Here is a 13,326-nt window from a genome sequence, read left to right as displayed (position 1 = left end):
GGAAGTCTGTGCCACTCAACTGCTCATCTGCTGATGGAAATCAGTGACAAAAATTTCTGGTGTAGGAAGGCTTTTGTCAGTAAGTACATGATGGGGATGGTGTTGCCATGGTGGTGGTGGTGGTGATGATAATGAAGGTGATGATGATGATGATGGTCATGGTGATGAAGTTGCTAATGGTGATGATAATGGTGATGTGACCAGGATGATGATAACAGAGGTCATGATTATGGTGATAAGGATGATGTTCTGGTGAAGATGATGCTAATGTTGGCCATAGTGATGGTGGTGAAGATAATGGTAACACTGTGTAATGATGACGATGATGAGTGTGGCAAAGGTGATAAGGATGATGGTTACAGTGGTGGTGGTGGTGGTGGTGGTGGTGAGGATGATGGTAAAGGTGGCCATGATGATGAAGAGGATAGTTACAGTGGTGGTGATGGTAAAGGTAGTCATGGTGATAGTGATGGTGATGGTGATGGTGATGGTGATGGTGATGGTGAAGGTGATGAGGATGGTTGTAGCAGTGGTGAGGATGGCAATGATGATGATGGTGGTGATGGTGATGGTGAAGGCAATTAGGATGATGGTTACAGTGGTTGTGGTGATGGTGATGATGGTGGCGATGGTGATGGTGATGATAATGAGGATGGTGAAGGTGATAAGGATGATGGTTACAGTGGTCATGATGATGGTGATGAGAATGGTGATGGTGATAAGGATGGTGATGTGACAAGGATGGTGATGATGATGACTATGGTGATAGCAGTGGTGATGGCAGTGGCGATGGTGATATTGATGGTGATGGTGATGATAGTGATGGTGGTAGTGATGATGGTGCTGTTGATGTTGATGGTGATGGTAGTGATGGTGATGATGCTGCTGCTGATGGTGATGGTGGCGATGGTGATGGTAATGATAATGAGGATGGTGAAGGTGATGAGGATGATGGTTAGTGGTCATGATGATGGTGATGAGGATAGTGATGGTGATAAGGATGGTGATGTGACAAGGATGGTGATGATGATGAGTATGGTGATAGCAGTGGTGATGGCAGTGGTGATGGTGATGGTGATGATGATAGTGATGGTGATGATAGTGATGGTGGTAGTGATGATGGTGATGTTGATGGTGATGATGATTGTGATGGTGATGATAGTGATGGTGATGGTGATGATAGTGATGGTGATAAGGATGGTGATGTGACAAGGATGGTGATGATGATGAGTATGGTGATAGCAGTGGTGATGGCAGTGGTGATGGTGATGGTGATGATGATAGTGATGGTGATGATAGTGATGGTGGTAGTGATGATGGTGATGGTGATGGTGATGATGGTGATGGTGATGCTGATGATGCTGATGGTGATGATGATGGTGGTGATGGTGATGATGATGATGGTGATACTGCTGATGGTGATGATGCTGCTGCTGATGGTGATGGTGGCGATGGTGAAGGTAATGATAATGAGGATGGTGAAGGTGATGAGGATGATGGTTACAGTGGTCATGATGATGGTGATGAGGATGGTGATGGCAATGAGAATGGTGATGTGACAAGGATGGTGGTGAAGACAAGTATGGAGATAGCAGTGGTGCTAGTGATGGTGATGGTGATGGCGATGATGGTGATTGTGGTGATGATGATGATGATGGTGATGCTGCTGCTGCTGATGGTGATGATGATTGCTGCTGATGGTGATGATGATGTGATGGTGATGATAATGGTGTTGGTGATGGTGGTGATGGTGACAATGCTGCTGCTGATGGTAATGGTGATGATGATGGAGGTGATGGCGATGGTGATGATGATGATGGTGTTGGTGATGGTGGTGATGGCAATGATGATGATGGTAATGAGAATGGTGATGAGGATGATGGTATTGGTGGTGATTATAATGAGGTTGATGATGGAGACTGTGATGATAGTCATGATGATGATGATGGCTGGAGCGATGATGATGACAGTGGTTTGGTGGTAGTTAGGTTTTGATGATGGTGTTGGTGGTTGTAATAATGGAGGTCATGGTCGTAGCAATGATGACAGTGCTGACGGTGATGGTGATGGTAGAAGTGATTAATCTGACCGTGATGGTGATAGTGGTAATGACAGAGGTGAGAGTCTTGACAGTTTTGGCAGCAGTGGTGATAGCAATGATGATGGTGATGGGAAGGTTTTTTCTGACTGGCTCACTACCATAGCTCCATCATCGAGAAGATTCCAGACACAAACGGGGTGCTGGTGATCGCAGTTAAATGCATGAATTGCTGAGTAAGCTACTAATGAGGCATTACAGTTCAAGAAGCTTTGGGAAAATAACCGGGCCTTGCCAAGGCAATGACTGAAGTAGTGCTAACTCCCCCACCTGAGACCATTAAAAAATGAGCGAAATAGCAAAACAGCAGTGTTCAGACTTGAGTATTGGGCAGCATCAGCCAGCGCGATCCCTGAGAGAAAACACGAACCAGGAGAGTCCTGGCATTTGGCCCAGGTTGCTGTGCAGAAGACTTCAAAATGGTGATGTGGGGAGGGAAAGCTGAGACAAAACCCGGTGCGATCCTGAGTTGAGATGACAGAATCCAGAGCCTGAGGAGCCCAAGGCAGCTGGAGATCACAGGACAGAGTTCCCGAGAGAGAGGTCTGCAGGGTTCTTCAGCGAACCCTGCCTTGCTGAACCCAAGTAGGGCGCCACATAGGCATGCAAGTACCAGGGAAAAGTCTCAAGAGCCCACCTGGGCCCAGGAGTCCGGGTGCTCCCATTGTTGTGCAGTTAATAGGACATTTGGTAGGGAATCAGAAGAACCCCACTCTAACAGTGGGGCCAGGCTGGCCCAGACAAAGGGTGCTCTAGTGCCACTCGACACAGCCACAGCAATACCTGAAAGCGCCAACCCTCCCCACAAATTACCTGTGATCCTGAAAAAGCTCAGGTACTTATAAGAAAACAAAAACATCCAGCATCCAAGAAGGCAAAATTTACAAAGTCCAACCTGAAATTACCAGGCAGACAAACAAGATGAGAAATATGATCCATGACAGACAGGAAGTCATCAGCAGAAACAGACCCAGACCGGCATGAAGGGCGCCTTAGACATCACGCACCTCCCAGCACTCTGACTGCATCCCGCCTGCTCAAGAAAGTCAGCGGAGGCCTGATGATTTTGAGTCATGCGGGGTATAAAGTAGACTGCAACCAGACCCCTAGATGTCAAAAATAAAGTAGCTAAGATGAAAAATATGCTGGGCGGGATGGCAGCAGTTTAGACACCGTGCCGTGAAGAGTAAGGGATGGTGGGAACAGCCTTCAGAGTTCACTGCAGGGAGGGAGGGAAACCCAGGAGCAGAAGGGTCACGCCACGAGGGCGCGCAGTGGGACGGGCCTGCAGTGTGAAACCCTGAAGTCAGGGAGAGAAAAGATGCTCGAAAAGATGAAATTCTCTAGACCTGATGAAAACGCTACGCCCACAGACCCCACAACCCCAACAGGTGCCAAGTACCCCCACAAAATAAATACATAAGGAAAGAAAAAGAAGACAGTTGCCACAAGATACAGCACAGTCAAACCGCGTGGTGTCTTTGATGAAGAAATAATCTTAGACCTGGCCAGAGAGGAAACAGACAGTATAAAGAGTGAAGCAAACAGGAGCAGACTTCTCTTTAGGAACAGTGAAAACACCTTCACGTTTCTGAAAGAAAAACACCAAGCATTATACACAGCAAAAATAACTTTCAAAAGTGAAGGCGAAGCCGGGCGTGGTGGCGCACGCTTGTGATCCCAGCATCGGGAGGCTGAGACAGGAGGATCGCGGTTCGCAGACAGCATCAGCTACTTAGTGAGGCCCTCCGCAACTTAGTGAGACCCTGTTTCAAAAGAAAGAATGAAAAATTGGGCAGGGGTGTAGCTTGGAGGTCAAATGCCTCTGGGTTACATCCCTAGTATCACACACACACACACACACACACACACACACACACACACACAAAATAAGTGAAGGCAAAATAAAGATTTTTTTGTTTCTATTTTTTTGTTTGTTTGTTTTGTTGCTACTCAAAAGCTTAAAAGGTTGCTAGCCAGGAGCCCTGCACGGTGGTAAAAACACAAGAAGCCGTGCGAGGAGGACAGTGACCTAGGTGGACACAGAGAAAAGGAGCGAGGGAGGGCTCGGCTGCAGGAGAGCACAATGACATTTCCCTGCTAAAGAAGTTTGAAAGTTAACTGACTGTTGAAGGAAAGTAATAACACTGTGCATTGAAAGGTTTTGAACGCATCTAAAGGCCACGACAAGAGGAGCATAAAAATCGGGAAGGAGAGTGGACCTGTGGTCTCACAGGGCCCTCAGCCACAGGACCAGGAGATGGTGGCCGCTGTCGGTGATGCGGAGATGAGAAGGGCCAGAGGCGGAGCCTACACCTACACATCAACCGGCACCTACAGCGCCCAGTTCAAAGGCAAATTGGGATGATTTTAAGGCAAGACCCAGATATTGGCTCCCGAAACTCCATTTACATCTAAAGAATGGAGAACTACAACATGCCAATACTAACCAAAGGAAGCTGGACTAGCAATATTAACACAAGTAAATTTTAGAGCAAAAGCTCTAAAATCTATCTCTATTGTCAGAGACAAAGAGTATGACTTCAGGATAAGGAAACCGCTATCTATCAAAAAGCCGTGAGGATGCCAGGATGGAGGCACACGCCTGCAATTCCAGTACTTGGAGGCCAGGACAGAAGGATCACAGTCGGTGACCAGCCTCAGGAACACAGCAAGACTCTCAAAACCTCAGTGAGACCCAGCTTCAGAAAGCATTTTAAAAGGTATTGCGTGTGGCTCAGAGGTAAACCACACTTGGGTGTTGTTCGGGGAGGACCCCGGACTGGTGGAGGAGCCCAGGAAGGCCACCCTCCCCACGGCCTGCAGCCCCTCCGAGTCCCACAGGACGAGGGACTGGGGTGGGGCCCGGGGCTCAGATTTTCAACCATCTGGACTTGAATACTGCATTGGTCCCCAGGGCTGATGTGGACTGGAGGCTGGCAGAACTGCCCTGTCTGAACAGAGGCTTCTCCCTTAGCGAAGAACTGAGGACCTTGGGGACACAGGTGAGCTGGCGTCCTTTCTCCCCAGTGCCACTGCAGAGCTCGGGAGGGCAAACGGCACTCGCCGTCACGTGTGGGGACCATCTGGAAGCTCTGGCTCCGGCGTCTCGAGTCCCCAGCCTCCCATCCTGCCTGCCCAGGTTTTCCCCACAGCAGCAAGGACTGGAAGCTTCACCGGAAGACCCGATCCTATGCACATTCAGAGTCAGGTGTTTGAAATCAATTTACTTTTAAATAAATCATATGATGTGTGCATTACAAATCACAGTAATTATGACTAGGGAAAATGTCAGGCACTGACTTTCAAATAAATCAGACATTTTCCCAGCAAGCGATCAAATGATAAATTGGCCACTGATGTTCCGACGACGCGCACCCTATCTATCCAGAGCTCCATCCGCAGTGTTCAGTGTGTTCAGAGGTCCGATTTCTCTCCAGGCCGTTCCGACTTGCTCAGGCAGAGCCGCCTCGCTCCTGAGTGCAAGTCAGAGCACCGAATTCTGTATTTCTTTCATTTCCTGCCCAGCACAGCTGCTTGTTCCAAGAAACAAAGGAGAAGGTGGGCCAGTTCCCCCAGGGGTCCATGCCCACCGCCCGCCCGGCCTCTGCTTCCTCTGCTTCTGGGGTCATCAAGGGCCGCAGACCAAGAGCCACTGCGAGTTCTGCTTTTTCTCGAGGAGAAGAACCTGGAGGTAGGGGAGGAGCACTAGTCAGCTAATAAAAACTGACCAACAGGCAAAGATGCTCTCCTGGGGGCGGGACGGCTAAAAGATTGTTCCCAGTTCTGCTGCATCACTGTTTAAATAGTTCGAGGAACACTAAGAAAAATGGTCTGAGTGTATTCTTAAATACGATTAGAGGGACAGACAGAGGCACAGAGAAGGGCGGAGACGAGAGAGGGAGAAGCCAGTGCCCCAGCTGCAGCCTCTCAGTAGAGCCCTCCCCAGACCCACGGGGTCAGCATCGCATCCTGAGGAAGCCTTGGGAATGAGAACCCTCTCTCCCCTGACCTGAGGAGTCGCAGGTTCTGGGTTTAGGCCCAGCGGTCTGGGTGTTACCGACCCTCTGGCAGACCCCCATGCAGGCCCCGCTCTGCATCCTGGGCCACCGACTACGCACACATCCCCTCTACCCCTGTGCCCACCCATCCCCCAGCCCTGGGCTCTGCCCTGTGCCCACCTACCCCCTAACCCTGGGCTCCCCCACCAGCCTGGAGTCTGGGGCACCTACAAGGCCAGCGCTATCTCCCCAGTGCTCCTTGGGCTGGCAAAGCCCCAAGCCAGAAGCAGCTGGCCGGGAGGAGGGGCCGTTGCCCTCCAGGGTGGGAAGCTGGGAGGGAGCTATCAGCTGCATGACAGGGCTGGGCTCTCCCTCAGGGTCCCTCCTTTGCACACCTGCATTTGAGTCACCGAGGGGCCTGGAATGCAGATCCCAGACCAAATCCCAGGGGTTCCCTGCCGTGCGTGCTTTGCCAAGTTCTACACCTGAGTCAGAGAAAGGCCACCTGTGTCCAAGTCAGAGCTCTGGGGTGGGGGCACCCAGTGCTGGGCCCTTCCAAAGCAACAGAGACACTCAATGAGTTAACAACAAGTACACACAATTACGCAAACACCCACAAAATACGTAAAGCTAAGATAATTAAGAGCTGTTTTCGCCCAAACGCGCTCTCAAATCTAATGGACTGATTCTAAAAGGATGAACAGGAGAGTGGCGAGAGCCTCTGGGAGAGCTGGGAGGAGGCTCCGGACGCCTCACCTGCGCCAAGCCGCGAGGCTTCATCCGCAAGGACTAGTGGAACCAAAGTCCCCCAGCCCCAGGCACCGTCCCACTGAAGCCCCTCCTCTGGGAGGCGCCACCCACCGGGAGGGACACAGGGGACAACTGGGCCGCCAGAGTGCAGGCCCCAGCACATACCACATACTGGGCCACATACCAGAGCTCCTTCAGAGAGTTCAAGTGTGAAATGAAGATGATTAAGCACAAGAAATACTAGAAGAAAATGTACACAAAGATTTATGTGAACTTAGGGTGAGGACCTACTCCTCAGGATGTCACAATGAAGAAATTGCCTCTAAATCCACATGATAGATTTGGCTAAAACTGAAAAGCCAGGCCACGTGGAAAAACAGTCAAGTCAAAGGCGAAAGTCAAAACTGTAGAGTGCGTCTGTGACGAATGGCAGGAAAAGTGCTGACGCCCCGCTCTCCACCTCTTAAACACAACCCGAAAGCATGTTCCCAGACCCAGCAAGTGTGTGAGAAAGGCAGCCAGGAAAATCTGCAAGAAACACTCACGGGCATCAAACTGCGGTGACGGTGCCCACCACCCAGCTCCAGGCGTGGACACCAGGCCAGAATGGAGGGTGGCCGGCCACTGAAAGGCCAGCGAGGAGACGGAGCCCGCACCAGCCGCCCGGACACCCAGCTCTCAGCGGCTGGGCCGGGGTGGAGCCGGAGACCACGGTCTGCACAAGCCCCACACTGCTTGGGACTTGGGAGGCAAAGAACAGAAATATCCTACACCCAGGAAGAGGTGGAAGAAAGCGCCAAGAAGCTGAGCAGTCTTCATCACAAAGCACGAGGCTGCAGAGACCAGGGATGAGAGCCAAGGTCAGGGCAGTTTTCCTAATGGGAAAGTTTAGAGAGCGCTGTACAAGGTACTACCTTTTACCATCATACACCTGGAAACAGCATGTTGAACAGATAGGCATTGGCAGGGGTAGGTGAACAGACACTGGCTCATGGTTAAAGCAGAATTCCAGAGCCGGGCATGGGGATGCACACTTGTAATCCCAGCATTGGGAGGCTAAGACTGGAGGATTGTGGTTCGCGGCCAGCCTCAGCTATTTAGTGAGGCCCTTCACAACTCAGTGAGACCCTGTTTCAAAAATAAAAAGACAAAAAGTAGGGCTGGGGGTGTAGCTCAGAGGTAGAATACCCCTTGGTTCCACTCGCAATACTGCAAAAAAAAATAATAAATAAAATATATAAATAAATATAACAAAGAATTTCACGTTTAATCTTTTTTTTTTTTTTTTTGCGAGTCTGGGGCTAGAACCCAGAGGCATTTGACCTCTGAGCTACACCCCCTGCCCTATTTTTTATTCTTTATTTTGAAATAGGGTCTTACTAAGTTGTGGAGGGCCTAAGTAGCTGAGGCTGTCCGCGAACCGCGATCCTCCTATCTCAGCCTCCCAAATGCTGGGATTACAAGCATGCGCCACCACACCTGGCTTTAATCTTATTTCTATTTGACAATTTGATGACACTTTTATAGTTACCTTAAAATACCTTTGTACTAAGAAAAATTAAGGTGATAATAAAAGAAAACCCTTCAAGATTTCTATCTATTCTCGATAGGATGGTAGTGCTTAGACACTTGTCTCAGATCTCATGAAGCTCCAGGAAAAGGCTGTGACTTACCAAAACCACTGCCATCTCCCCAGCTCCACAGATGGTGGTGATGGAGGACCGCGGACACTCAGTCCTGCTCGCCCTCCACCCAGAGTGGAGGTGCGCGTGGGCAAAGGGAGGTACACACCTGGACACTTGGGGGAGTTAGCTTTGGCAGCCACGCGTGAAGGTCTCGCACCGTGCAGCTCACAGAACTCACAGGGCGAGCGCCTAGGGAGGGCCAGACCTGCTCTCCAAGCCTTTGTACCTCCTCATTATCTTAGATTCAGGGAAGTAGCTCTCCAGAACCTTCTGCAGCTCTGCTATTTCCTCGCTCTTCCCCCAGCCCCATGGAGAAGGCCTGTCTGTACAAGCGTGTCGTCCACAGCAGTCTAAATATCCCCCCATCGGGCCGCAGCCACACTATAAATGACCCAGACCTCCTCCTCTGTGGGCTTCCAGAATTCTGCGTCTCTCCCTGGAGGGTGGACTGCTCCTCCTAACAGCAGCAGAGCACAGCATGAGCCCATTTGCAGAGGCCCAGCCCCGGCCCAGGCTCGGCGACCGCAGGTAAGATGAATAGTCCCGGCACAGCCCTCTCTGCCAGGCACCTGATCTGTTGACTCAGGGGCTCCAGAGAAGACTGGCCCCGGCGCCAACGGACTGCACTGAAATGAAAACATCATTTTTCCTTCCGTCCATCTCGGGGAAGTCTGAAACTGCCTCCGATAATTAATCCACCGAGAGAAATCAATACTACAACTGCTTGGAGAAGAAACAACCCATGGCAAAATCAACTTTCCAGCGATGCTCCGGCAGTTCCTGCTGGCGCGGTGTCGGCTGCAGATGCGGACTCTAAACAAATGTCGCTTTCTCTCCAGGAATAACCCTGCCCTGCCGCTCAATTACCCCGAGCCAGTTTATGTGCTATGGCACTTTGGTTATAAAGGCGGTCTTTGTTCTCCAGAAACTGACCAGTCGGTTTTCTTTTTTCCCATTAGGGACAGAACTGAGTCCACACTTTGACCATGGGAAGGTGAATCGTTTCTGATGCGGACGCTTCGTAAATGATGACGGAAAGCCAGGATTGTGCACAAGCCATTTCTAACCCAGGGCGGTTTTGCTTTGTCTCGTTTTTATTGTGTTTCTTGGGGGTTGGGGGTTTATGTTTCATTAGCGTTATTTCATTTTCCCTGAGAAGAGCCAAAGTGAGCTGGTGGCAGAACTGGGCTGTGTGTTGCAGCAGAGTGTCCAGCTTCATGGGGTGAAGACGTAAGTGGGTCTCAGATCATCAGTTTGTAGGGAGCAGTGGTGTGATCGCCTGCTCGAAGAATTGCATTCTCAGAGGCTAAAGGTCCAGCCAGAGTTAAGTAAATCCAAGATGGCAGGTCACGGAGCTTTGGAAAGAAGTCTTGTCCTGGCAGAGGGGTTTTGCCGGCAGCCCATTGGGTCCCCTGGCCTCAGCAGGTGGGCTGCCCTTGAAGGAAAAGCTCCCTGGCTCCGTGCTCGTGTGGGGTGCATGCACACCATCTCTCCAGCGGTCCTTGCAGCGTCCCGTGGGGTCGACGGCCACTGCCCGTGGGTGGCGTTGAGCTGCCTGGCTTGCAGGATTGGCTTTGCCTCTTCACAGCTGTGCAGCCCGACAGGTTGCTTTCTCTCTATACCTCCTTTTTCCTCGTCACCTCTAAGAGTAGCAGCTTTCCTCTAGCTGTGAGGAGCAGTGAGGCCCGTGTGTGGCTGGGAGCTGGAGAGGGGTCCTACCACTATCATCCCAGAAGAGCTTCATTCACACGAGCGCGTGTACATGAGCGCGTCCAGAGGAACCTGCCCGGGACACTTGGATCCTCTTTCTCACCAGGCTGGTTCTCCCCAGCAGCGGGAAAGAGGAAGCGCAGCCTTGGTGGCCGCTTGCTTCAAGATCACTGTGTGGCGTGAACGAGGCTCTGAACTCCTGATGACCGAGGGCACTTTGGAAAAGCAAGGGGAACACAGAGGGCATGCCCTTTCCTGCCTTCCAAAAGAACTGAGATCTACTGACATTTATGTCAAGTTTCTGCCTTAAGATAAATGCATCCATTGCATTGGAGATACGGGGTGGGAGGTCCATGTCACTATCGGAAAGCGTGTTCAAAGTTCTGGTTGTCAAAGCCACTGCAGACACCCACTTCAGCCCTCGGGGATCGTCCCAGTCTCCGGTGCCAGTCTTTGTCACTAAAGGACAGCCAGGCGGTCAGGGTCATTCTGAGCCATGATGACAGCCATGCTGAACCACAGTGTGCTCCCTGGGCTTCAAAGCCAAGTGCGAGGGGCCGGGGCCGGCTCAGGGGTAGCAGGCTTCCCCAGCATGCTCAAGGCCCTGGTTCCACCCCAGCACTGCGAAAACAAGAAAGTATGCAGGCCCGACGCACAACATAGAAGTTCAGGCTGAGAAAAGGGAACACTGGCATTTATGGCGACAGGTCTTCCCCTGGTGGATTCTGTCTTTACCCAGGTACTCGGGTGTATTTGGCCAAGTCGTCTGCCCCGGGCCTCCCTTAGTCTGTTTCCTCCATGTAAAAATCAGGGTGAGGACCTCACCCTCCTCTAAGCCCCCCCAGAGAGCGCTCTGCAAGCACACACTTGCCTTCTGCAGAAGGCGAGAGCCACAGTGACGCTGGGAAGGGGTGACACCCACTGTCCATCACTGGGGCCGCCCTCCTCCCGCCACGGCGGCTGAGGAAGAGGCTCTGTGCATTGTAACCGACGTCCAGAGTCCATTGTGTTCTCCCTCCCTCCTCCAGACACACGCAAGTTTTCCCTGGAGTTCAGAATAGATTGAAATGATTTGGGAATCTCCCTCTGGGGAGCTGCGTGAGCTCTTTTCTTTGCAGTAGTTGGTTTTCCACTATCGATTGGTCCCTGCTCACCTACGGCCCTGGCGCCCCGGCACCAGCGTTCATTTCTGAGTCGGCAGCAACACCGACTCCGATTATAATCATTATCTTGACAAAACTGTAACCACTGGTCTCAGCCCATCTGCAATGCCACCGTCACTGTGCAGGGGCACCCAGCCAGGCCCTGGGCAGGGCCCCAGGAGGACAGGGGCCAGGAAGAGGGTTTACTGAAGTCAGCAGCCTGGAGGGCTTTGTGTCCAGTCCCTCTGACCCAGCTGATAAAGGAGAGAAAGAAAGAAGCCACACAGAGCAGTGAGGGTCCAGGGCAGGGATCTCGGCCAGCATCCTCAGTTGCCCCTGGGGTTCCCAGAGCAAGAACAGGCCTGGCAGGAAAGAGCCCCTGAGGGTGACTCTGCCCCCGTGCTCAGCTTGGCTCATCCTTCCAAAGCCGCCCTGATCTAGTGAGAGCGCCCCTCCCCCACGCCCCCTCCCTCCCCGGCACCTGCTGTGGACACCACCCTGGAGCCCTGGCCAGGGGACAGTGTCAAAAATGGGTGGATTCCGGAGCTGATGGATGGGTGCTGCTCGGAGCCGTCTCAATTAACTGCACGCAAAGGCTGTTATTCTTCTGCTACAAGTGGTGGTCATGTCTGAGCGGCCCGATTTGCAAGACTTTGACCTGCCTTGTCCACTTAAAAGATCATTAATCATCACCCCAGTTTATAAATCAGGGAGGCCAGCTCGCTGAGCACCACGATGAGGTCAAAGCGCCCGGGAGTACTTAGCCAATTCCCAGACCCGGCCGTGCGCCTTTCTCCTCGCCTCCGGCAGCCAGACCATCCATCACCCACACCCACTGAGGCAGAATGGGACTGACAGCAGAATTCCTGGAAGCCAAACAATACGGCCCGTGAGGATGCGGGGATGGCGCTCTTCAAGATTTCCAACCAGGTCCTTGGCCTTTGAGTCAACAAAACCTATTCATTTCAGGATTTGGCAGTTCAAATTATTTCAGACAAGACCTCAAGACAGATGGCTCTATGATAGAGTCACCGGCACAGTGGCTGCAGCAGGGACAGCGGCGGCTGCTGCTGAGGCCAGGAGACAGCCTGGGGCGGGAAGCTGGCACCGGCTCACCTGCGCAGCCCTCCAGGGCCAGGGAGCCTTCTAGAGCCTTCCATAGACGTTTTCCAGACCCCACATCTGCCAGGAGTCAGGGGCTCAGGGCTTAGCTATGGAGAGGCGTGAATATCAAGAGGGTGACAAAGACTTACTCCCCTTGGCAGTGCCCGTTCCTTGCTAAGCTGCCTCTACATATTTCACACAGGACCCCCTCCCCCTGGCAAAGAGAAAAGGCCAGTTTCCCACTGTCCAAAAGAAAGCAGGAGAGACAAAGGACGCGGCCCGACAGTTCCCATCTCCCGCACCATGGCGGGAGAGTGATGTGCTAGGCCGGGGATCCTGCTGGAAGCAATGTAATGCCCTGCAATAATCCCATCGCTGTGAGCAAGGGGTGTTGGTAGCAGTAGGTACTTGTGGACTGCCTCATGGAGACACCGTGGGCACTGGAAGGAGAGGGACGGGAAGGCTGGGCAGGATCTTTGGCTTCAGAAACTAAGAAAAGCAGAATGGAAAAGAACAGGTGGCGGGCCTGCTGACAGCCAGCCCAGGGCGGCCCGCCAGGATATTAATCCCAGTGTGTTCCCCATTAATCTTACATAAAGATGCCAGGCGCCGGGCCTAAGCACAGCGTGCTCAGCAACACTAGAAGCCAGGTGGGAAGGAGCCCAGACGCTGGACAGCCTTGACCTGAAACAGTCCCTTCATCGTTCCCCACTGGACGGAATGGCCCCAGCACTCAGTGAGGGCACATTGTACTGCCCTCAGGGTCCAGAGCGCCCTGCGTCAGGAAATGCCAGAGTGTGCACATTGGCCTGGTAAATGAAATGCACTTCCCAGTG

The sequence above is a fragment of the Muscardinus avellanarius genome, assembly GCF_963383645.1.
Source record: "Muscardinus avellanarius genome assembly, chromosome: 1".
In the NCBI taxonomy this organism is placed as follows: Eukaryota; Metazoa; Chordata; class Mammalia; order Rodentia; family Gliridae; genus Muscardinus; species Muscardinus avellanarius.
This window is presented reverse-complemented; position numbering follows the sequence as displayed.